Genomic DNA, 24,166 nt, shown 5'->3' with positions numbered 1-24,166 from the left:
TCTTGCCAAAGATACTAGAATGGTTTGCCATTTCCTTCTCCTGCTCTTTTTACAGATGAAAATGCAAACAGGGTGAAGCAATTTGCCCAAGGTTGCACAACTAGTAAATGTCTGAGGCTGGGTTTGAACTAACAAAAGGTGAGTCTTCTTTACTACAGAACTTGCACTCTATCCACTATATCATCTAGCTGCCCACCTGGCACATAGTAGGCACTTAAAATGCTTGTTTCCTTTTATAAATTCATTTGTGTATATATATATATTTCCTTTTATAAATCCAAGGTCATCTAATCCAACCCCCTTATTTAATTCTGGCTCCTTCTTAGCAACTATAAAAACACTGAAGCTCACAGACCTCAGGGAGCTCATACTGGCAAATCTAAGGCCTGGAAAGCACTGCCTATTGCTGTAGGTTGAACTTATAAGATCATTCCTGCCCTTCAGCACCCATGCAAGGTTCCTACCAAGACACCTGGTAGGAGGAGCCATTGTAAATGACCAGGCGCATATAACACTCTTCCCAGAATCCCTCTTGGGAAATTGCCATCTTGTAAAAAGAACATTGGATTTGGAATCAGAAGTCTCAGCTTCAATGCCTGATTATCACTCACAAACTCTGGGATCTCAACAAGTCACCTAAAAATCTTTAAAATGATATCTATGGCCAGTATGTATCCTCAGATCCAAAAATACCACCCAAAAGAAATGAAAGAACCCAAAGAAATGAAAGAAAATGAAAAAGGATCCAAACAAATAAACACATTTATATTTATAAACATATTTTTGTGGTTTCAAAAAATTGGGAAGTGAGAAAATGTCCATTAATTTTGGCTGCTGAACAGGTTATAATATATGGAATATATATAATATATGAAATATTATTGAGAAAAAATGATCTGAGGATAAAGGAAAAAGCAAAGTGGTACAGGAAACCTGAGTTCTCACCCTGGCTCTGCTCCCTAGGAGTTGTGTTGTCTGAAGTTACCTTAGCCTTTGGGTTGACCTGCTTTTCTTACCTGGCTGGGTTTCAATTTCCTCATAAAATTAGACATTGGACTGATTCCTTGTTCTAGGTCCTATTAGCCCTTAACCTATGACAGTGTCCCGATTCACATTTCTGTTAAAACCAATGTGTTGACAATATTAAGGAAACAAGAACTATTCTTTCTCTTCTTCACTTTTGTGGATTTTCATCTTCCTTTAAAGTTCAGCTCAGATATTAACTCCCCCAAGAAGCTTTCGTTTTTCCCTTTCATTATCATAGTTTTCTCCTACCTCAATTATCTGTGTGCTAACCTTATTAGTGTATCTATATTTCTCTTCCCTTTCCCCCATAAATATACAGCCTAGTAGCCTAGTAGAATGTAAGCTGTATGAAGTCGGAGCATGGTTCTTTTTAAAATGTTTTCATTCCATCTCCAGTGCCTAGAATTCTGCCTTGCATTGCAGTAAGCTCTCCAGAAAAAGCAAATTAACCTACCGAGAAATCATATAGCAAGTTAAGGCAGAGCATAGGTGGGAACCAAGATCTCCTCATTTCTGTCCTGCTGAGTTTTTTCCTATTGTAACAAATCATCAATATTCATTTATTGTATACCTACTATATTCCAGGCACAAAGTATACAAAGAAGGGGGGAAGAAGAAGAAAAATGAGGAAACAGTCCCTATCCTCAAGCTGCTGACATTCTAGGAGGGGATGGGGAAAAGACAATAAAGAGCTATACAAATATATGCAGAAACAAAATAAATGCAAAGTGGCTTAGGAATGGAGGCTATTACGGGGAGGAGGGGGTGGATCAGGAAAGGTTTTATGCAACTGTTGGTGCTTGAGTTTGTAACTTGAAGAAAAAGAGAGATTCTGGATAAGAAAGTAAGAGATGAAACTTTTCAGAGCTTCTTCTCAAATCGTTTTTGGCATCTCAGCTGAAATGAACCCGGAAGTTGAACTTATCAATGGCCAGATTACTCCTTGCTCTGAATCTAAAATTCTATGAATTATGCAAAGTATGAGTCCATGCTTTTATTGTTAAGTGATTTATTTACTTAACAAACAGATACAAGTGCCTAAATTCCCTTAGGAATTGTCTCTGTCAACGAGTTACAGAGATTGATCTTCCTTAACCTCTGAGCCAATGAGGAGGTTTTGGACCCTTCCTTGTTTCTTTCCCACCCATCCTTTCCCTTCCACTCCAACTGACCCCACCACACTTTAGTTTTCCTCTGAATTCCTTTAAGAGGGTTCACTACTCTAGACCTTGCAACATCTCCTTTTTCCTAACATCACACTATTCTTGTTCCTGAGAGCTTTGGGGGCCATTTGTTTTGGTTGAATAAATTATAAACACTTTCTTATGCTCGTTGCCATTGAACTCCAACTTCTCTATAGTCTTTCCTCATATCATTCAGATAATTACAGATTTAGAGCTAGAAGGGACCGTAGAGGTCAAGTCCATCCCTCTCATTTTACAAATGAGGAAACTGAAGAATGAAGTGTTTAAGTGATTCGTCATAGTCAGAAAGTGTCTGTGAACTCATATCTACATGGTTCCAACTCATGTCCCAATTAATGGGCTCAGGGTTGGTTTGAACGTCTGTTATCTGGAAGTCTGCTAGTTCTAAATCTATAATCTTCTCATGAAAGGACTGGCCCTCGAGCTTAGATCTATGATCATATGAATAGTTCTCAAAATTGGGAGTTATTCTCATTGTTGGGGTTTTTTTACATCTGTCTGCCTATTTACAATTTCTACCCTCTGCTCCTTGCTCTGTTCTCCAGCACTAAACAGAAGAATAATGATGTGGGAAAGATTCCTTTCTAGATTCCCATCCTCTCCTAGTTAATAATGTAAATTGCCTTTTAACTCACAAATCCTGGTGCCTTTGAATTCCAATAGAAGATCCCGACCTGTCCCAGCCCCATCCGGATCTGAGTCAACTTAGGGGCTACACCTAAAAGCCTCTTGAGCTAAGTCTCCTATTATAAAAAGGCCATGCTGGGAACCCCTCTTTGCAGAGATTCCAAACATGGCTACCATGTGAGGACCCTCTGTCCACTGGACCCTCTATCCAGTGCCCTCCTTATCTCTACCTTCACCTATACTTTAACTTTGCTTATCCAATAATAAACCTCTTTTATCAATCTAGCTCTCCGGGCCAATAAATGCTTTTATTGGGAACTGGCCCCGCTACTAGATCCCATTTACCATCGGATCCTTGCGCCGAAACCCTAATTTCATTTAGGTACCCCAAATCTAGACCTCAACAAATAAGTCTAACTTTTCTTTCATAGAACAGTCCTTGAGCATCTTTCCTTCTCTCTTTACTCCATTAATCAAGCCTTTTCTAGGCTAAATATCCTCAGTTCCTTCTAATAATCCTTATATGACATGATCTTTAGACTTTTCACCATTACAATTGCATTCCTCTGCATTTTGTCTGCCTTATCAATAACCTTTCTAATATGGCCCTTGATTCCTTTGGCCTCCCCACCTGGGGGATCTTGTAGCTCATGTATGACTTTTCTTAATATAGTCAAATATAGTCAAATCTCCAGGACAACAGAAAAAAAGAGAAGAAATTGGCCATAGAGGAGACTAAATGTGAATCGAAGCATATCATTTTCACCTTCATTCTTGTTTTTTTGCTTGTTTTTTTTCTTTCTCATTTTTTTCTTTGATCTGATTTTTCTTGAACCACATGACAAATATGAAAACATGTTTAAAAGAATTGCACTTTTTAAATCTATATCAGATTGCTTGCTGTATCAGAGAGAGGGAGAAGTAAGAGAGGAAAGAAGAAAAATTGAGAACACTAAGTTTTACAAAAATGAATGTTGAAAATTATTTTTATATATTTGAAAAAATAAAATATTATTTTAAAAAATTACAAAAGAAATCAGCCATCATAAAGTTGACATCCCCTTTTATCCAATCACAAGACTGCTTCCCATTACAAACAAGAGCTCATCATTGAGGGAGAAAGAAGAATCACCATCTTTTATTTCAGGATTGTGAGAAACCACTGTACAATATAATGCCCAGACTTTATCACTGTACTCCCATGCATGGTGAGATTGTCAGTTTTCTTTTTGAACACTGTTGACTCTCTTAATATGGTATGAATTCTCATTGTTTTTTTTTTTTTTAGCTACCATATTAGACTGTTATTTATATTGTACCTATAAACCACTAAAACCCAATAACTTTTTTCAGTTGATCTATTGTCTATCCAATTCTTTGTCATTTTGTACTGTAAAGTTGATATTTTAACCTAAATCTAAGACTTTGCATTTATTTTAATTAAATTTGAAGCCAACAAATTCAATCCAATTCTGTAACCTGCAAAGACCTTTTAGAATCTTGATTATGTCACCCATATTGGCTGCTGCTTTCAGTTTCTTGTTATCAGTCAAGTTGATAAACATGCCATTTATTCTTTTATGCAAATCTTTGATAAAACATCAAATAGTGTTCAACAAAGACATTGAAACTTTGGTAAATTATGGTAATTTAGTCACTTCTGGATCCAATTAACTGTTGTACACCAGAATATCATGAGAAGTTTGTCAAAGGTCTTGTTAAAATCTAGGTAAACTAGAGTTGCCAATGTTCCCCTCATCTGCCATTCCAGTAATCTCTTGTTGATGGCGGCATGCTGGCTTTTACTGATTGCATGAAAATTATTCCATTTAAAAAATGTTCACTGGCTTTTTGATACTTTTTAAAAACTGTGGTCAATCTCTAAAGATGAGGTCACTGGTCCAACTCTAAAATGTTCTATATTCTCAGGCCCTCCAATGCCTCTAAGTTCCTTGAACCTCTGACATACTACGTTCCATATTAATAACTCATATAAATCTGACATTTTATTCTCTTCAGTTTAGGATCCCCTCCATCTTTGACAGTCTTTGTTTTTGTTGTTGTGTGTATATGTTTGTGTAGGTTTTAATGTATGACTCTATGTTCTGGATGTCTTTTACAATTCTAATAATCTAAGGTCTAAGAGCTTTCTCAGCTCTATGATTCTTAACTTCAGAAATATTGACTATTTATGATTTCTTCATGTCTCCTGGCATCTCTCCCAAAGTACTTTTTTATTTATCTTCATCTATTTGTGTATGTACTTGGAGGGGCAACTAGGTGACAATAGAGGGAAGGCTGGGCTTGGAGCCACGAAACTCAGATTCTGTCCCACACATTCATTGTGGAGATATGGGAACATTCCATAACTTCTGTCAGCCTCAGCTTTTTCATATGTAAAATGAGGATAATTATAATATCCGCTCCCAAAAAGTTATTGTAGGGATCAAGTGAGATGGTACCAAGTATTAAGCTATTAAAGTTAATGTGTGCAATAAGAAGTGCCAAATAAGGTTGTGCTAAAAGAAAATATTCTGTCTTCCTCAATATCCTAAGAAGGAATATTTATTTTCTACTGCAACTTAAAATTTCATCAAGATTTTTGAGATACCCCGACTCTAAAGTACCTTAAGGTGCTATGTAAATATTAGCTATCAAATTTTTCTTCTCTCTTCCTTTCTTCCCTCTTTTCTCTCCTTCCTTCCTTCCACTATCACTCCTTTCCTCTCTCCCTTCTTTTTCTTTCATTTTTTGTACCAAATAATCAATTTTCACTTTTTATATACCTACTATATTCCAGGCACAGTAGTCAAATAGCCCAGGCAATAAAATTCAAGACAGCCACAATGAGTAAGATTTAGAATTTATTTGGTACCGAGCTTGGGACGGAGTTCTGATCGAATTCCGTGCCTCATAGAACTAAAGACAGCCTTATAAGCATTTTTTGTTTGGCTTGTTACATTTTAATCTGTGATTCTCATTTTACAACAGGAAGATGGGGGTTTTACAGGATAAGAAGAGAATCCCACCTGGGCAGATGTTTTAACATAGAGAGTTTCGGCTACCATCCTCCCAGAACAGATACCCTTAAGAGCATTGTTGAGCTGGCCCTTTGAAGTGCAAAAGAAGTCCCCCAATCTAGCTGAGCAAACTTTCTTCTGCTGGCCCAAGGCGGAAAGGAGGGCCATTTGTCCATTTCAGGAGGACTAGAGACACAAAGAAAGAAGAAAAAACAAAAGGAAGAAACATCTCCTTCCTCAAACTGTTTACATTCTAGGGACATAGTAAAGAGACAAGAAGTAACTGTGTAAACATATGCAAAAACAAGATAAATGCAAGGTTAGGGAAGGAGAGTATTAGCAGTGGGGAGGAAGGTGGATTAGGAAAGATTTTATGTAAGCTGTTGGTGCTTGAGCTTGTATCTTGAAGGAAAAGAGATTCTGGACATGGAAGTAAAAGATGGAACTTTTCAGAGCTTCTTATTCTTCAGTTCTTGGCATGTCGACAGAAATGAACTTGGCTTGAAGGAAGTCCAATTGATGCTTCCTTCTTTCCTTCTTTCCTCTCTCCCTCCCTCCTTACTTTCTTCTTTCTCTCTTTCATTCTTTTTTTTCTCTTTCCTCCTTTTTTTTAATAATTAATCTTCAAAGAGGTGTCAAACAACAAGGGCACAATGGTGTAAGAACTTTCAAAATTGGCCACTGTAACTATTATTTTTCTATCACTGTTTTGTGGTAGAGTATATCTAGAATTGACTCAGCTATAGAAGAAAAAAAATCAATATTTTTTAAGAGTGCTCAGTGAGACTCTCCCTTCCCTCCCTTCTCCACTGAATTGGGAAATTCAGGATGTGGTACAGTAGTGTAAACAATGAATTCCTCTGAAGTGGTAAAAGTTATTTGCATTTCCTTTGCATATTTCTATTTGATGGAAACAATAGTAAGACTGAACACAAGCAACCATTTGAGAGAATTCATTAATTTGTAGTAATTTGACCTACCTGTTCTGCTAGACTTGGATAGATGTTGATTAAAATATGCTTTAAAAAAATAACTTCTTTCTAAAAATGTTCTGTTATACCAAATGATTCTCTGAGTAGGGGGGATGAATGGATATACTTGAAAATGAAGGTGGTTTAAGAATATCAGTAAAAGTTAAAATTCTTCCTCACATCTGTGGTGGAAAATGTTAGCTACTTCCTGTCAAAGAAACAATGGACATAAGGTACAGAAAGAGACAAACAACATAGGCCATGGCCATTGTGTGGATTTATTTTTGTTTGATTATGCTTATTTCTTACAGTCTTGATGGGTTTTTTCTTCCTTTTTCTAGATTTTCAATGGGTTAGGGAAGCATTAGAAAGGTATAAATGATGTTTTTAAAAGAAAAACATTCTTTTTTAAATTCAAAGAAAACAGAAGGAAGTATATTTTCATTATTTTTTCTTTTTTCATTTTATTTTTATTAAAGTTTTTTTAATTTTCAAAATGTATTGATAATTTTTCAACATTAACCCTTGCAAAATCCTGTCTTTCAATTTTCTATCCCTTACCCCCATCCCCTTCCTAGATCTAATATCCAATATATGTTAAACATGGTAAAAATATAGCTAAATCCAATATATGCAAAAATGTTTATACAATTAGCAGAAGGAAGTTTAAAATGGAATACAGACAAAACAATTTTAAAAATAGCGTGTAAAATTCTTGATATACTTTAAAATGGAATGAAGATTCATGACATCATGTAGCATTTTTTCTGTCCTTTTCTGTCCTGTTGTGACTATGGAAATATTCTCTTTTTACTGTTTAAGTTCAATTTTAAAATTATATATATATATATATATATATATATATATATATATATATAATGTATGTGTGTATACTCATACATTTACATACTTTAACATATGTATGTATGTCTGATGCTAGGGTTGGGAGGAAGAAAGGGAAGAAGGGAAGGGGGGAGGAAGGAAGGAGGGAAGAAGGAAGGAAGGAAAGAGGGAAAAAAGGGAAAGAGGAAGGGAGGGAGGAAGAAAGGGAGGGAAGGAAGGGAGGAAGGAAGGAAGAAAGGAAGGAAAGAAGGGAGAGAGGGAGGAGGGAAGGAAGGGAGGAAAGAAGGAAGGAAGGAAGGGAGGGAGGAAGAGAGAAAAAGATAGATGATAGATAATTAATACATCAATGAATTAAGGTCAGAATAGAACTACATTTTAATCTGGTTCAGGCCAATTTCAGAAGTGTTTTGGACCATATGCAACCCATATATACAGCATTTTGTAATCACAGGCACTCTCTCTCAACAGAGGGAAAGCAATTGTTGTGTAGCTTCTATTTTCTAAGTCCAAGATAGGACCTTGGGATATTGAAGTTCATAAAATTCAACCTCTCTTTCTCCTTGGATTTCTCAAAGCATTCTGTGTTAATTTTCCCTTTGTGCTTCCTTATCACATTCCAATTTAAACTATAGTTATTTCTATATGTGCATCATCTCTCCTGTTATGTCATTGCTCAGTCACGTCCAACTCTTTGTAAATTCATTTGAGATTTTCTTGGCAAAATACTGGAGAGATTTGCCATTTCTGTCTCCAACTCATTTGGCAGATGAAGAAATTGAGGAAAACAGGATTGAGTGACTTCCCCAGGGCCATGCATTTAGTAAATGTCAGAAACAAGATTTCAACTCACAAAAATGACTTTTCCTGGCTCCAGGCCTGCCCCTCTCCTGTTAGGGGAAAGTCATACTAAGCACTCTTAAAAAATACTTTTATAGCTTTTATAGCTGAGTCAATTCTAGATATACACTACCACAAAACAGTGATACAAAAATGTAGGACTATAGAGACAGGCCAGGAATCAGAAAGAGCTGTGTTCAAGTTGTGGCTCAGATATTCTAATAAACAAATAATTTTGGAATGGTCATTTTAATAGTGCAATTGAATGAAAGTTACCTTCTCTCTTCCATAGTTTTGTGTTTATGTTTGTTTGTTTTTTGTCCCTTGTGAAATGTATGACTTGTGAAAATAAAGTGAGATCATTATAAAACATACTGGGGGTATTATGGTGGTCAGCATGTACTGGACCATAAGAGATAGAATTTTTCTTCTGAGAACTCCTTTAGCTGCACCTCCAAAATTTTAAAGGAAGAAGTGGAAGATTTTGTTGACGATGAGGTGACTGAGTGGAAAAAATAACTTGAATCTGGTAAGAGGATTGGAAGCCTTTCCAAAGGTTTCTGTAAGCTATGTAAAGACTTCAGTGATCGGGTACGGTTTCTCTGCTAGTATTTACTACAGTGGCTTTTTAACCATAAAAGAGTTTTCAGAATATCAGGATACTTGGATGAAGTATGAATATGAAGTAGACAAGGATTTATTTCTAGCAAACTAAGAATCAAAATAGATATTACAGTGGCTATAAATGTCATAATATTGGAACTCATGTATTGGGTTTGGCAGAAACAGTAGTTGCAGCTGCAGATAGTTTATGAACCAGTAATATTTGCTCTCTCACCCCAAGAAAGAAAGTGGCAGAGGGTATTACAGACAATTCAGAGTAGACTGCAAGAAGAACATTCACTACAAGATGTGATTTTCTTTTTTTGCTGTTGTTGATTTTTTTTTCTTGTTCCAAGATGTGATTTTCAAAAGTGCTTTTAAAAATGCCTCAACAGAGCCATCTACACCCAGAGAGAGGACTGTGAGACCGGAGTATGGACCAAAATATAGCATTCTCACTTTTTGTTGTTTTTTGCTTCATATTGTTTTCTCAGATTTTTTTCCTTCTTGATCCAATTTTTCTTGTGCAGCAAGAAAACTGTATAAATATGTATATATATTGAATTTAACATATATTTTAATATATTTAACATATATTAGATTACCTGTAATCTAGGAGAGCAGGTGGGGGGAGAAGGAGGAGAAAATTTGGAACACAAGGTTTTGCAAGGGCCAATGTTGAAAAATTACTCATGCATATATTTTGCAAATAAAAAGCTTTAATTTAAAAAATATATGTATATTTTTTAAAGTGACCCAACAGCACCAGTTCCAAGGGAAGATAACTTTTTACAACCTCCAGATGCATGCAGAATTCATGGCCTCTATGTGTCAATAAAGTAGCAGGAAATTTTCACAGAACTGGGGGCAAGGCAATCCCACAGTTCCAGGGTCATGCACACTTGCAGCACTTGGCAGCTATGACTCCTACAACTTTTCCCATAGAACAGAACGGTTAACAAAGAAAAAGAACAGAAATAGCTACTGTGTATAACCTTATTAATATTAAACCATACTAATACCAAGATTCTGTCAATTAAGGCTAATCAAACATAAGAAATGTGACCTAATGGCTTTTCACTATAATTTGATCTTTTAGTTATTTAACATTGCTCAAGCCAGGAAGAAGATAAAATTAAAAGTTGCTGTAATGCCATTGACGCTTAAGAAATTTAACTAAGCACAAGATTTTACTGAGAACTCTTTTGGATGATATTTGGAAAAACTATTCGTAAAAAAAAAAAAAAAAAAAAAAAAGAAGTTCTAGGGGCAGCTAAGTGGTGCAATGGGTAGAGAATCAGCCCTGGAGTCAGGAAGACCTGAGTTCAAATCTGTCCTCAGACACAACACTTCTTGGCTGTTATGACCCTGGGCAAGTCACTTAACTCCAATTGCCTTAGCAAAAAAAAAAATAATAATAAAAAGGCTATTTTTTTATTTGATCAGTTCCTTTCTTTGCAAAGAGTTTATAGCTAGACATATAAAGTTTAAAAAGTTTGCATTGAAAACAATGCATTTATACTAGTGAGAGTTAATCTTATAAAGGGATTAAGACATGGGCTTGTCATATTTATATATATGCTGTATTGATTTAAGTTAATGTATCCAAGCAATATAAAGATGAAGAGTAAATCAAAAGGAGCTAGCATTATGCTTAAAGAAAAGATGCAGGAGTTGTTAGATACCAAATGAAAAAATGTGACATACTACACATAGACTTCCAATTCCTCTTTTGTAAAATGATGAGACTAAAGTCATTTTCCTAAAATTCCATTGTTCAAAGAAACAAACTGCTTTACTAATATTAAGACTATCAGGCCTTAGGTTTATATTTCTGCATAATGTACAGTATGCAACTGTAACCATAGGCTAATTAAAAATAGCCTTAATACAATAAAAATTGAAGGAAAAAAGAAGATCATAATTTGAACTGCCATTTAAGACTATATTTTCCTTTGCAACAAACATGCCAAACTTTAGCTTTCCTTTTGTAATAAATACTTAAAAGGAAAAAAAATTCACATTGGGAATTTTCCATTAAATTTGGTAGTTTCTTTGCTTGTTTTTCATAATCTGTTTTGATTACAGTTACAAATTCCAGATAACTATAAAATGAAGACAGTATTCTTCCCCAAAGGATTGCTGGTTTTGTCTTTGTAAGCTGTAAGTCTGAGAAAGTGCTTGGAAATGCTACTATCATTGTATTTAAAATATCCTTTTAATGTTTCTGTAAATATTAAATAATATTTTGTTGCCCTAAAAAGCCCTTTTCAAAATCCTTGAAAAAGAACACTAGAAAGATGGGTAATAAATAACATACAGAAAAGCTTTTCTTAGGAAAATTAAGAGTGATAATCAAATTTAATTCTAGTCTGGGGCATCTCATTGTTCTCTGCCTATCTAAACTAATTGCCAATGAGACCTATCCATTGAGAATGGATTAAGATGTTTTTGAAAGGAGAGAGGGTCCCTTTGATTACTCTACGAGTTATAATAGGGGTCCAGGGATCCACAATACTTAGCTAGTCAACTCTTCAATAGCAACCTATATTGTATTTTAATGTATTTTTTTCCATGTTTAAGATTCGGAGAACAGTTATCTAAAATTGTCAGAAGGACTTTGCCAATTAGACACTCTCTCCTTTGTCTGATTTTTTTCTCTGTCTCTGTCTCTCTCTGACTCTGTCTCTCTCTCCCTCTCTCTCTTTCTGTCTCTGTCTCTGTCTCTCTCCTTTTTATCTATGTTTCCCTTCTCTTTTCTTCTCCTCTTTCCTTCCCCACCAACTATAAAATCAAGGAATTGGACTGCTTGACCAATCAGTTTCCTGCCAGCTCTTATCATCTTTGAATCTAAAGAATAAAATGTGGTCTGTTCCTAAATAGTCCACAAGAGTCCTGCTAGTTCAGATCGCCTTGTCCACAAACTCGTACATATTCATACTTAGAATAGAGCACTAGTAACTGTAAGGAGAAGGTCTGTTTGACAGGAACTTCATTCAGACCGTTGCCTAGGGCAGATTAATTTCATATAATTTATTTCACAGTAACAAAATTTATTAAGCCCTTAATATATGCTGTCTGGCAAAACCAGCATATAAAGTTGATCATCACTATCAATGAATATTTATCAAGTGTTCTAGGAACTGAGCACAAGGGAAACAAAGTTCTCTAAACTGAAGATTGGTGAATGTGCCTTGATTTACCCTAAATTCATTTTCTTTAAGAAGGGTACCTGATTGAGCTAAAGGACTATTAAAATTTGTGACTAATTTGTCTATGTTTATCTCTCTAGAGAACTCATATTTTATTTTTGTAAAAATCATATGGCCATAATTTAAACTTTTTAAACACAGGCTACTTTTTCCTTCCTTTTCTTTACTCTCATTTTGTTAGAGATTCAGTAGTGAAATTGCTAGTTCCTCATTTCCAGCCAACTAGTCAACTAGCTAATTTTAAAACTTAGTTTTGACAGAATTAAAACAGTTGTTTTGATTTGATTTTGTCTTTAAATTCTCTTAACAAGGAATAATTAAATCATCAGTAGAGAAATCTTTCTGATTGTGGAGAAACTTGGTAAGCTTTCAAGGATTACCCTGAGAAAGGGTAAGGAAAAAAAAAAAAACACCCTGAGAAAAATTCCATCTTTTTTGACCTGAGAAGGCTCATTTTCATTTTACAGAGAGGATTAAAGAAATCGGTTCCATTTCAATTAATAAAATTATTATCACTTATAGTCTTAACATTAAATTAGCTACTGATAATCAAAGCTATTTTGGGGGGAAGTTTTAAAGGAAAACTGTAAAAATTTTGCTGACTATTCACTTGTAAGAGAACCCTTAGGCCCTAGTAAATCAGTCAAAGGTTCCTAGAAGTTAAGACCAGAAATTAAGAATTGGAAGTTTTGAAGAATTTATAAAATGAATCCCTGAATATCGCAATGCTAGTTGTAGGAGAAAAATTTCTATAAAAGTGCAACTCAGACAGATTGAAGATGATCCATAATCAGAGGGAGCATCTCTAGTGCTTTCAGTGGGGAATTTCCCAAATGAAATAGGCCAAAAGAGAGGTAGGAACCGTGGGATTTATTCCAATTCTCTCAGAAGTTCCTAGAAGGAGTACTACAACTGGTTGAGGAGGTACATAACAGAATAAATGCATCCTATAGGACCCCCATTGGAACAAGGGTAGACTCCTTCTCTGGAGATGACTAAAAAAGAGCTATTAAACTGTGTAAAGTTTAGCATGAGAATACAAAGAGTTTAGGGGATTGTTTTGGACAAAGCGTAACTTTTGATTACTGAGAAAATGATTCAATTTTATTGAACAATCTCCCCAAATCAGCTTAGAACAAATAAACTACTGATATTGTTAAATTCTTCATTGTTCTCAGTTTTTTTCCTGTGATTATACTTTGACACAAAAAGTCAACAGAATGGAATTATAACCAATTCTTTTACATATTAGGAACTTATTATAAATACAAAGTACATTTCAAATGGATAGATCCAATTGGCAAATTAGATTAAAGCAATTTTGTCTTCTTACTAAATTACATTAGGGGAGAGGCAGTTGAGGTTCAAAAAAAAAAACTAACATAATTGGGAAACAAAAGAATTATCTTAGGCTGACAGCTGTAATCCAACTACAGGTTAATTTATAAGTTCTATATTATAGTTGTAGCAGAATATTGAAAATACCACGTCATCACTCATCACATAATCTTCTTGTTGCTATGTATAATATTTTCATGGTTCTACTTATTTTACTTAGCATTAGTTCATATAAGTCTCTCCAGGCCTTTTTGAAATCCTGCTGCTGATTGTTTCTTATACAACAATAATATTCCATTACATTCTTATACCACAATTTATTCAGCCATTCTCCAACTAATGAGCATCCACTCAGTTTCCAGTTTCTTTAGGCAAAGAATTATTAAGGATATAATTAAACAAGATTATGTATTTTTAAAATATAAAATATAGAAATAAATGAAGTTCATACTTATCTAATAGAGCGTGCTCATGTTAGTGAGCAAATGGTTTATGAAGATATAAGAATATGAAAATTTGAGAAGGAAAAATGGGCCTTGCAAATTATTTGAAAACAAATAAACATTTTATAGGATGAAATAAGGAAACAACTTTTTATCAGTTGGGAACTTGCAAAATCATGAAATAAATAGTGATTTAAAATCTCTAGTAAATAATATGATAGGTTAAGGAAAAAATGTATTTAATTTTTGAGTGATTTGAAAGGAAAAAGAGAAAAAGTTATATCTGAGCCCTTCAGAAAAATACGATCTCTTATAGTTGTCCAGTAGTGCAATTCCTGTCAACACTATATGAAGTCAAAACTGTGTTTTATAGTGGGGTGATTTAGGGTAATTCCAATATTCTTGTGACAGAGAGCTCCATCTGCATTCAGAGAAAGAACTATGGGGAATGAATGTGGATCACAACGTAGTATTTTCACCTTTTGCTGTTATTTGCTTGTTTTTTTCTTTCTCATTTTTCCCCTTTTTTATCGGATTTTTCTTGTGCAGCATGATAAATGTGGAAATATGTTTAGAAGAATTGTACATGTTTAACCTCTATTGGATAACATGCTGTTTAGGAGAAGTGAGGTGGGGAGAGAAAGAAAAAAAATTGGAACACAGGATTTTGCAAGAGTGAATGTTGAAAATTATCTTTGTATGTATTCTGCAAAATAAAAAATATTATAAAAATAATAAAATAAAAATCTCCAAAAAACTTGTGTTTTAATAAAAATAGAAATTTTAAATAAAGAAATTATATTATTAAAAATCTAATTCAGATCATTGTCAAATATATATAAATGTCATATAAAAGACATTGATGATACTGAGGCCTCAAAGTTACAAAATTGGCAAGTAAATGGCCTTTGTGGAAGTTTAGATTTTTAAATTATCAAATTTTTTTTCATTTAGGTGAATTAAAAATTAAGTGGAAAATGGAAATCTGTTGATTTATAATTATTGAAAAAAATTATTTTATCTTTTGATGAGACGCAAAGGGAAAATTCTTAACAGGGAAATTAGAATTTTGGAAACAATCAAAATTTTGTAAAAGAAAGAGGCAATTGGGAATCAGGATCATTCCCAGTCAACAACCATCAAAATGGAAGCTATTTTAGAGAAAATCATTCAACAACACTTTCCACACAAATAAAGTCAGATCTAATCAGTTGGAAAAATATCAAGTGCTCATGGGTAGGTTGAGTGAATATAATAAAAATGACAATACTACCTAAATTAATCTACTTATTTAGTACCATGCTAATCAAATTTCCAAGAAATTATTTTACAGATCTAGAAAAAAAATAATAACAAAGTTTATCTGGAAGAACAAAAGGTCAAGAATTTCAAGGGAATTAATGAAAAAAATTGCTAATGAAGGGGACCTAGCTGTGCCAGACCTAAAACTATATTATAAAGCAGCAGTCATCAGAACCATTTGGTACTGACTAAGAAACACAGCAGTCAATCAGTGGAATAGGTTAGGTTCACAGGACAAAATAGTAACTATGGCAATTTAGTGTTTGACAAACCCAAAGATCCCAGCTTTGGGGATAAAAATTCACTATTTGATAAAAACTTCTGGGAAAATTGGAAACTAGTATGGGAGAAATTAGGGCTTGATCCACGCCTAACACCACATAACAAGATAAGATCAAAATGAGTTCATGATTTAAGTATAAAGAATGATATTATAAGCAAATTAGAGGAAGGTAGGATAGTTTACCTTTCAGATATGTGGAGGAGGGAATTTGTGTCCAAAGAAGAACTGGAATTCATCATTGAACACAGATAATTTTGATTATGTTGTTAAAAAGTTTTTGTACAAACAAAACTAATGCAGACAAGATCAGTAGGGAAGCAATAAATTGGGAAATCGTTTTTACATTTAAGGGTTCTGATAAAGGCCTCATTTCTAAAATATATAGAGAATTGGCTCAAATTTTTAAGAATCCAAGTCATTGGATAGTCAAAGGATAGGACTAGAGAATTTTCAGATGAAGAAATTAAAACTATTTCTAATCATATGAGAAAGTGCTCTAAATCACTATTGATCAGAGAAATGCAAATTAAGACAACTCTGAAATACCACTACACTCCTGTGAGATTGGTTAAAATAATAGGAAAAGATAATGACAAATGTTGGAGGGGATGTGGGAAAACTGGTATACTGATACATTGTTGGTGGAGTTGTGAACGGATCCAACCATTCTGGAGAGCAATTTGTAACTATGTTCAAAAAGTTATCAAACTGTGCATGCCTTTTGACCCAGCAATATTTCTACTGGGCTTATATCCCAAAGAGATCTTAAAAGAGGGAAAGGGACCCACATGTGCAAAAATGTTTGTGGCATCCTTGTTTGTAGTGGCAAGAAATTGGAAATGGAATAGATGCCCATCAGTTGGAGAATGGCTGAATAAATTATGGTATATGAATGTTATGGGATATTATTGTTCTGTAGGAAATGATCAACAAGATGATTTCAGAGAGAGCGGGAGAGACTTACAGGAACTGATGCTGAGTGAAATGAGCAGAACCAGGAGATCACTGTACATGGCAACAAGACTATATGATGATCAATTCTGATGGCTGTGGCTCTTCAACAATGAGATGAACCAAACCAGTTCCACTTCTGCAATGATGAAGAGAGCCATATAGACTCAGAGAGAAGACTATGGGAACTGAGTGTGGATTACAACATAAAATTCTCACTCTTTTTTTTGTTGTTGTTCACTTGCATTTTGTTTTCTTACTCATTTACTTTCTTTTTTTGATCTGATTTTTCTTATGCAGCAAGAGAATTGTACAAATATGTTTATACATATAGGATTTAACATATATTTTAACATTTTTAACATATATTAGATTGCTTGCCATCTAGGGGAGAGAGTAGAGAGAAGGAGAAAATCTGAAACACAAGGCTATGCAAGGATCAGGGTTGTCAGATTATCCATGCTTATGTTTTGAAATAAAAATAAAAAGCTTTATTAAAAAAAGAGAAAACTATTGTTTCTTTAAGAGTGAATAAATAATAAGGGACAGCTAGATAGCACAGTGGATAGAGTACTGGCCTTGGAGCAGGAGGACTTGAGATCAAATTTGCCTCAGACACTTAACATGATTTAACTCCGTGACCCTGGACAAGTCATTCAATCTCAATTGCCTTAGAAGATGGGAGGGGGAAGAAAAAAGAGTGAATAATAAAAAAGAAAATAATAAGAGTAACATTATTGTGAGAAAAATAGCAGAGAAACTTTTAGAGTACCAATAACTGTGACATTCTTGTGCCATAATTAGGCTTTGACTAATCTCCCTGGGCATTGTCAAAATAGTTAGATAAATATTTTTCCAGCATAAAAGATGTTAACTTTGAGAAGGAGATAGATGGTTTCTTCTGAAAAGTCATCTTGTTTTCTGACATCCTGCAATGAGGAACTTGCTAAAAATTTACAAAAACTATGTGATTATAATCGATTTTAATTGCCCTAAAGTCCTTAGATAAATTGGAATGAATTACGAATTTATAATCCTTTAAGAACAAAAAAAATGAGTAGGAGGGTGGCGATAAGGGGGTGGTAGTGACAGTATTAAAATTAATTGGCTTTGTGTATTAAAGTTTGGACTGAAGCATAATGCAAAATTCAGTGGAGTAAAAATTAAGTATGTATGATTACGAAGTAAAGACATGGAATTCAATAAGTAGGAAAAAGGAAGAGAAATACTGGATAAGGAAATTATAAAGTCCAATTTTGGTAATCTTTAATCAAGGAGGAACAGAAAATGAAAGAACAGATGGTTGTTTCAGTAGGGATAAAAGAAGAATGAGTAGAAAGGTAAAGAAAGTTTGAGTTTATTTTCACTGATGGTGAAAATTTAGGGTTTGAAAGTAAAGGGCTTTAGAATTTGGGGGAAAAAAGATTTCAGCGAGGGTCTTAATAGAAAGAGAAAAAAATAGGAATTTTTAAAAAAACAATTCCCCTTTGACTGTTGGCTACATGTCTTCCTTCTCCAATCAACATAGGACTACAAAATGTTTCAAAAATGCATATTAATTAATAAATTGATAAAGAAATGATTGTTTCCTTGTTCTGGTTTAAATAATTATTCTAAAAATAAAAAAAAAGCTTTAATTTTTAAAAAAAGAACTACTACTCCAACTTATAGGGCCTTTGGAAAATCTTTTCTTGTTTCATTATTAAATGACTGCAGCAAAAAAAAAATATTATAAGGAATAGCAATTCAGAAAAAATAAAGGAATTAAATTAGTTTTTTGGGTAATCCAAAGAAATAAAAAAGCAGGAATGGGAAGTTGGGAGTGTTACTATGATCTTTTGAATAGAGAATAGCTAAAAACAGTGGACCCTTGTAAAAAGAGATAAAGAGGAGAGAGAGACACAGACACAAAGAGAGACAGAGACAGAAAGATAGAGACAAAGACACAGACACAGAGAAAGACAGAAAAAGAGAGAAAGAGAGATGGGGAGACCGAGACAGACAGAGGCAGAGAGGTTCAGACAGAAACACCCCAACACAGACACAGACAGACACAAACATAGAGACAGAGAAAAAGAGAGAGACAGAAAGACACACAGAGAAAGAGAAAGAGAGATGGAGAGACACAGACATACACACAAAGACGAAGAGACAGAACACAGAAAGAGACAGAGTCAGGGAGATAGAGACAGAGAGACAGAGATTTAACTACTGCCATTAGTAATTATAAATCAATCATTGAGTTGAAAATGTTCTTGTAAATTAGAAGGATTTACCCAGTCTTCGTATATCCAAGGGTATAATAAATATTTACACCTGCCTCCCTGGGTTGTTGGGAGAAACACATAATTATGAAGTGGTTTATGTAAAGATGAGCACCATAACATTCAGAGCTTATAAGCAAACAATTGAACTAAACACTTTCATTTAAAGGCTTTTTTTTTCTAATTCATGAGGAATACTAACAAAATTGTGAAATTATAGCTTGAACATTTTAAACTATTACTAAAAACTAAAAACAGACTTAAGCAACTTTCAAGACCTAGAAGAAGACCACAATTGTTTGGTTGTTGTCCTTGGTTCTCCAGGAGGAGCAAAATGATGTCACTGTGTTAAGTCCAGGTCCAGTGTGACCAGCCATGCAAGTTCGGAGGTTCCAGCACAAGTCGGGGACAATGGGAACATTTGGGGTGGGTTCTCTGACTCCACATATCTGAAGTTTCTTTGGAATACTTCAATCCTGCTTTTCCTGGGTTTTGGACAGCCCTTGCTGGGAAAAGGGCACGCCACACTGGGAGGTCCTGTGCCAGTGGCGCCCATATCAATTCCAAAGTTCTTAAGGGAAACCTTGTCCTTGTATTGCTTTTTCCAGTCCCCATGTGAGCACTGGCCCTTGTGTGAGTTCTCTAGAAAACAGACTTTTGGGCAAGCGTTCTTTTACCACTGTGATCGAAGCCTTGCACTTGCACTCGGTGTGATAGAGTTGGAAGCTCGGCAGACTAGTCCAAGGAAGGCCCTCAGCGTCTGGCGTCTTCAATCTCCACAGGATCCCCAGAATCTTCCCAAGACAGTTTAAATGGAAACGTTCAGTCTCCTGGCCTGGCGCGCTGGTACAATGTCCACGTTTCACAGGCTTGCAGCAATCAGGTCAGAAAAATGGCTCAATACACCTTCAGTTTGGTGGTCGGGGCCAACATTCCCTTCAGAGCCTCCCAAAACAATGAGCTAGATCTGGACACCTGTGTCACCCTCATTATCACCTGGAAAGTAGACTGCTAGGGTCAAGGAACTTAGCCACAATATTCCAAACGTCTCCATTTCATGTAACTGATAATTGCACGGCTCGTGCTGGCTGATAGAGAAACTGTTTTCTGGGTCTTAATTATTGGGCCCAAATGAGCAAAAGCTTCGGGAAATCGATCCTACTTGGTTGCACCTGGTTTCAGAGGCTGCACTGAGTACACAACCATCTGCAAACCACAAACAACGGCTGACACTTTCTCCATTTCATTCTTGGCTTGTAGCCTTTCCAAGAGGAAGAATTTATCATCAGTGAGGTAGCTGACTTTGATGCCGTGTTGATGCTCATTGAATAAAAAATAATAAAAATTAAAAAACTAAAAAGCATGAGAGCAAGCACACGACCTAGTCTCACTGTACTGGTGACTGGGACAATGCAAGAACTTTGTTCGTTATCCAGAACTCAGGTAAGCGTGCTGTCGGGAAATGGACATGAAACGTTGATGAACCTCTCTGGGCAACCAAATTTTGACATGATTTACCATAAGACCTCAAAACTGACAGTATTCAAGACCTTGGTCAGATCTGCACATTTGAGGCATTTTGTTCTGCTCCTGGCATTTTCCTGGAGCTGTCCACATCAGCTGTTCCTTAGCCCTTTCTGAAGCCACACTGGCTCTCAGGAAGATGACCATCTTCCAAATGAAGGAGCAACCTATTAAAGCAGAACCCTGGCAAGAACGTGATCAGCAACAGAGAGACCCCTCCTCCCTGCCCCCATGATTATCACTACTATTCCCTTTACCTTTATAGAGATAGTCAATCCTTGAATTCTCAAGGGATAACCTCTTCTTGACATATAATCCAAAAAATTTCAGTCAATTTTTATAGGAACAATGAACACTCCCACCTTGTAAATCTCAGCTGGAATAGAATTAGCACCAGGTAAATGCACTAATGGCCTCCTTCATTTGGAAATTTGACTCAGGAGGGATTGGATTTAAGCAAACTTAAATGGCTTCAGCATTCCGTCAAAAAATGCCATCTATGTGCACCATTGTGATTATAGCTCCCAGTATATCTGCACCTTCTGCTTCTTCACTTGCCTGTCACCATAGGACTTTGAGATAGATGAAAAATATATATAATACAATATATTTATATTTTATATATACAATATATAATGCAATTGTATGTATATAATATATATTATATATAAATACAAATATTTACAAAATAGATTTTAAAATTATATTAAAATTCATTTTAAAATAGTATGGGTAATATCTTTTTATTCATGCATAAATTGGATTTAAATGAATATATAGTCACTGACCTCAATCTCTCTTCCAGAATCATCATAGTCCAGTGGCAGAATAGAGTCAAGACAACTAGTGATGGCTTGAGGTGCAGTAGATGACTTTGGGGTCTTCGGTGACTAAACAAGCTCTAAATGCTCCACAGGGCCTACTTCAACTATCTTCATGGCCAATGGAACAAATCTTTCTCACGGACCCACTCCACCAGGGAAAGTCTTCACATGTTTGGCATAGATACCTCCCTAACTCACAGATAAGTCTGAGATTCCTCAGTTACCCTCAACCTGGTTTATCCTATTTGCAGAAATAGTTTACCAGAATGTGGCCACTGAGCATGCTACAATCACAAGTCAGAATTAGTGGATCAGGTAGACCCCAAAGATGGAAAGCATCAAGGTGCTCAACAGCTTTGAGACCAGAAATACCCGTCTTCCCTGAATATGCCCTACATCTCAAGCCTAAACTATTATGATTAGCATGAAAACATCTGAGGTAATAAGATAAATGACTTTAAATTTGGTCTAAATTATCATCACCTGATTGATGTCTTAAATATGAGAAGGCTAAGAGAAGCTATTAAAGCAAATTTCTTTCTCTTTTTAAATTGAATACTGTTACATTATAAATATAGCTATTATATGATTTTAGGGTATATTTTGAAAAAGAAAAACTAGAAAATAATTAATAATAAATAATTTACTGTTAAGGAAAAAATGGTAAAATATCTTTAGATCTTTATAAGGTTTTTTAGGATGAACCCTGCTGACAAGGTATTGTTGCATCATGAGGGAAATGAGTCTCTGAATTTAATTCAATTTTTAAAAAGTATAATTGCAGTTCTTTGGACTAGCTGGATGATGCACTGAGGAAAAGGATGTGTTATAGCAATGTAGAGCAATTTACTTGAAAATAAAAGCATTCCTTGCCTATTCCTTAGTGTGGAACTGGGTCCAACAAGTAATAAGCAAATTTAATAGTTTCACTATTTTAGTTTTCTTTATTCATCTTAATTACAACTTCCTTTATATATTTTATTTAGTATAATCTATTGTGTTGCTTTTTTTCTGTTTGGCTTTGTAAAATGTAAGTTTAAAACAAGTTGTTAGAAAATGAAAACATATACATACACTAGGTGGGATTCTGAAAGATTTCCATCACTGTTCTTAAACTTGAATGGCCTTAAACCAGTTTCAGCTCACAATGGAATTTTACTCTGGCAATATTTCCATATTCTGATGTAATTTTTTTTGTTTATTAAAAGCTACCTGTTAAAGATGGCATTTTTTTCATTTCTGCAACATTAGAATATCTTTTTGTTTGAAGATGTGAAGTATATAGACACATAAGACAGTTGAATTCTCTTTTATGCTAATTTTCCAAATGTAATTGTTTTGCACAACCTTTCACAAATGCTCTTTGTAGAGCAAGAGTCAATGCCATTTTGTGCATCTGGAAGATAGAAGCAAATGCTTTACAATTGTTCTGTTGAATTTGTACTTATATACTGGGATGATATTTTCTTATTGTTTAGTAGCTATTAAACCTTGATCCCACATAAATAATATTTGACAACTGTAAATATACAAACAAAAGAGAATTTTGAACAAGTAAACACTCAAAGCTGACAAAGCCAAATCAATGTGGTAAATTAAAACTATTTTCAGCATTATATTAGAAAAAACTAGATGAACTGACTTGCTATACTTAGAACATCTCATTTTTTTAAAAAATTCAATAGTATTTTATTTTTCCAATTACATGTAAAAGTTTTTAACATTCATTTTTGTAAGATTTTGAGTTCTAATTTTTTCTCCCTCCCTTCCTGACCCCCCCAAGACAACAATCTAACATAGGTTATGCAGGCACAATCATTTTAACTATATTTCCATTTTAGTCATGTTGCAAAAAAAAATCATAACAAAAGGGAAAACCATGAAAAGAAAGCAAACAAACAAAAAAAGGTGAAAATACTATAGTTCAATCTGCATTCAATCTCCACACTTCCCTTGCTGGATGTGCATGGCATTTTCCATCTCAAGTCTACTGGAATTGCTTGAATCACTGCATTGCCAAGAAAATCCAAGTCTGTCGCAAGTGATCATCACATCATCTTCTTGTTGCCGTGTACAATGTTTTCCTGGTTCTACTCACTTCACTTAGAATCAGTTCATACAAGTCTTTCCAGGCTTTTCTGAAATCAATCTGCTCATCATTTTTTATAGAACAATAATATTCCATAATATTCATGTACTATAATTTCTTCAGCCATTCCTCACCTGATGGATACCCACTCAATTTCCAATCATTTGCCACTATAAAAAGGGCTGCCACAAACATTTTTGCACATGTGGGTCCCTTTCCCTCTTTTATGATCTCTTTGGGATACAGACTCAGTAGAGATACTGTTGCATCAAAGAGTATTCCCAGCTTTATAACCCTTTGGGCATAACTACAAAATGTCTGGATCAAGAAGGTCTTATTTAAATAGGGATGAAATATCTCCCAGTTAAATATTTGCCTTGGATATTTTGCTTTTATAAAAACTATTCTTTTAATTTTTTTTTTTGGCTGAGGCAATTGGGATTAAGTAACCTACCCAGGATCACACAGCTAGAAAGTATTTTTTTTAATTTAAGTGGTATTCATTTAATTTTTTTTTTCCCTTGTAGCATTGTGGCCCAGAAAAGTGAAGTAATCTCCCTAGCATTATGTGGATAGTAAGCAATAAGAGGTAAAATTTAATCGAGGCCTTCTGATTTCTGAGCTAGCCCTCTCTCTAGTTCTCTTCATCTTTGTCTCTTTATCTCTGAATCTCTCTGTATCTCTCTCCATTAATGTCTCTGGCTCTGTATCTCCATCTTTCTCTGGTCTTCTCTCTCCATCTTTCTCCCTTTCTGTCTATTTCTATGTTTCTGTGTATAAATGAGGATCTTAACCTCCAAAGGC

The 24,166-nt window shown here is 34.8% G+C and overlaps 1 pseudogene; it reads left to right on the top strand.

The window, feature by feature from the left end:
- The first annotated feature begins 9,022 nt into the window (after positions 1 to 9,022).
- Positions 9,023 to 10,126, top strand: LOC127541631 (endoplasmic reticulum-Golgi intermediate compartment protein 2-like; annotated as a pseudogene).
- The last annotated feature ends 14,040 nt before the right edge of the window (positions 10,127 to 24,166 follow it).

Source organism: Antechinus flavipes, chromosome 6 (assembly GCF_016432865.1).
Source record: "Antechinus flavipes isolate AdamAnt ecotype Samford, QLD, Australia chromosome 6, AdamAnt_v2, whole genome shotgun sequence".
Taxonomy (NCBI): Eukaryota; Metazoa; Chordata; class Mammalia; order Dasyuromorphia; family Dasyuridae; genus Antechinus; species Antechinus flavipes.
The sequence above is the reverse complement of the archived record's forward strand: the minus strand, read 5'-3'. Positions and strand labels throughout refer to the sequence as shown.